We start from the raw sequence: 3,131 nt of genomic DNA, 5'->3' as shown, positions 1-3,131 counted from the left end.
TTTCAATCAAAGCACATAATTAGGAAGGCAAATGTAAAACCATGCGAATAGTATGAATAAGTGGGTAAAGAGTAGATAGAAACCACTCAATTAAGCACAAGATAAACCATAAAATAGTGGTTTATCAACCTCCCCACAAATATTAGCATGTCCTCATGCTAAGCTCAAGAGAAGCTATAAAGAAATGAAGAGGAATGGTAGAATGTATGAAATGCAATCCTATCTATATGAATGTAACTACATGCAAAATGTTTCTACCTACTTGGTTAAAAGTAAATAAGCTCTTCAGGACAAACATAAACCATATTTCACTAATTCAAATCATACAATAAAAAGCAGGTAAACGTGTAAGAAGACAGCTCATGAAAGCAGGGAACATAGAATCAAGCATTGAACCCTCACTGGTAGTGTGTATCACTCTAATCTCTCAAGTGTATAGGGTTATTCACTCTACTCTTCTCTAGTCATGCTTTCTAAACCTTGTTCTTCATCTAACCAATCAACAATATTTAATATACCAATGCAAACGTCATGAGGTCTTTTTCAAGGTTGTAATGGGGCTAAGGTAAGGGTAAAGGTATATATATGGCTAAGTGAGCTTTATAAATTGAATCTTTAATTAGCCTAAGCTCTCACCTAATATAAATATACTCTATATACTTTTAAATTCATGCCTAGCTACCCATAATTCCCACTTTTGTATAATTCCCATACTCATGTACCAAATTTTTCTTTTTAATTTATCACATGTGCATTGATTTTTCATTAACTTAACATTGGGGTAATTTTGTCCCCTTATTTATTTATCTATATTATATATATATATATATTTTTTTTTTCTTTTCTTTTTCTCTTTTTCTCTTTTTTTTGTTTGAATCATAAAAGCAAACATAACTTATCAATGCACATGGATTCTTCATTATTTTTCTATTTTGGTTTTTCATGAGTAGGTTCCCAAATTCCCAATATTCAAATAAATTAAATACGTTCCCTTATTAACCAATGTTCCCAAAATTTCCCCACACTTATTTGCTACACAATCTCTATCTTAACCTAACCAAAGATTCAATTGGGATAATTAATTTGTTTTCCGCTTAAGGCTAGTGATGTGGTTATAAAACAGAAGGGGATTAAAAGCTCAAGGGGCTAACAAAGGTGATGTAAAAGGTAGGCTTATTTGGGGTAAGTGAGTTGATAATCAAATATGGCCTCAATCATACGCAAGCATGTAATTATACTAAACAAAGAACATATAGACTGGAATAAAATACATATTACAATCATAGAGAAGGAAACACACAGGAATAAAATATTTATGGTTAAATAATGTAACCATGTAAATAAGCTCGAAGTCTCACAGGTTGTGTGTTCTTTGGCTCAAAAACCATGTTCCAATTACAACTTTAAACAAGTTTAACACAAAAATTTTGGTTTTAAATTAGTAAATTTTTTCAAAAAATAGGATCTTAAGAAGAAACTTATTATTTTAACCAAGCAGTAACTAAATGCAAAAATCAAATAAACATGCAATTAAATATGCAAATGCAAAAATTAACAGAGAAAATAAAATATTGGTGTTTGAGACAGGAAAGTACTAACCCATGGAGATTGGTATCGACCTCCCCACACTTAAAGATTGCACCGTCCTCGGTGCATGCTAAGATGTGCAAGTGGATGGGGGTTGTGGTTCCTCAGCTGGGGCTCTTTTTGTTCCTTTCCTTGCTGTTGATTTGGGAATGGCTTTCTCTTTTCCTTTCTTGGTGGCCATCCTGAAAAAGGGAAGAGAAAGTAAATTAAATTCAAAGAGATATATATAGCAAGGAAGACAACGGAAAAGGTGGTGATGGATGCACATTAAGATATAACTGACATTATCACATGCTCGCGAGTACATGTGAAAAGCCAACAATGGGAAATAGCTAGTGCATGTAAAGACAAGTGAATGCAAGGTGTTTATTGGCATGCCGGCATAGGGCATGAGTAGCATAGACTAAGCAATACTTTGTAACAAACCATCACGTTTGTATTGACAATTAATTTCAATTAATACAATAGTAAAGGGAGTTTATGAAAAGCAAGCATTCAGAGTAGTAGGATAAAAGATACTGAAAAGCAGTGCACAATGCCATACCGGCGTTTTCACAAACACATAGCATGCATGTTAAATAATCTAATGAAAATAATAAATTGAACATGCAAGCAACCCTTTAAAAATAAATATATATAATTGTCAAATAATTCCTCTAATAATCCACAAGTAAAATATAGAAATAATGACCCAAATAAATTTCTAACACCAATGAAAATAATGCAATGAATGAAAGTATGTAAATAAACTAAAATAAAATAAAAAGAAAAATAAGAGAGATGAGAAGGGAAAGAAGATAAGAAAGGAAGAAGAAAGAAATAAGAAAAGATAAGAAAAATAAGGATTAGAGAAGAAGAGATAAGAAATTTGGCTGATCTGGATAATCTGTGCGCCGCTTGTGACGCGGACGCGCGAGTGACGCGGTCGCGTGGTGCGCAAGAAGGTCAGGTGACGCAGACGCGTGGGGCACGCGTTCGCGTGGGAGGGCTTGGGCTTCCGGCACGAGTCCAGCCCAACTCCAGCATAACTTTCGGCCATGCACCCTTTTGACGTCGATTTTCAGGTCACGCGGCCACGTGGGTGACGCGGTCGTGTAGGAGGCCAAAGATCTCATGGGACGCGGACGTGCCGGTGACGCGGTCACGTGGGGTGATTTGTGCCATTGGCACGCCTCCAGCGCTGCTCCTGCGAAACTCTCTGTTCATATTAATATTATCTCCCATCTCCTTGCGACGCGGACGCGTCGCTGGTGCGGTCGCTTTGCGTGCTCGCTTTTTTTTTTTTTAATCTGAAAAGATGCAGAATGCAGTGTTAATATGAATGTGATGCAAAACTCCAGGTTCAATAAAATAAAATAAAATAAAATAAAACTCGAAAACAAATAAAACTAAATAAAAATGAAAAAGGAACGATCATACCATGGTGGGTTGTCTCCCACCTAGCACTTTTAGTTAAAGTCTTTAAGTTGGACATTTGATGAGCTTCCTGTTATGGTGGCTTATGCTTGAACTCATCCAGGAATCTCCACCAGTGTTTATGATTC

Source organism: Arachis ipaensis, chromosome B6 (genome assembly GCF_059453495.1).
Source record: "Arachis ipaensis isolate K30076 ecotype BB chromosome B6, ASM5945349v1, whole genome shotgun sequence".
Lineage (NCBI taxonomy): Eukaryota > Viridiplantae > Streptophyta > Magnoliopsida > Fabales > Fabaceae > Arachis > Arachis ipaensis.
The sequence above is the reverse complement of the archived record's forward strand: the minus strand, read 5'-3'. Positions refer to the sequence as shown.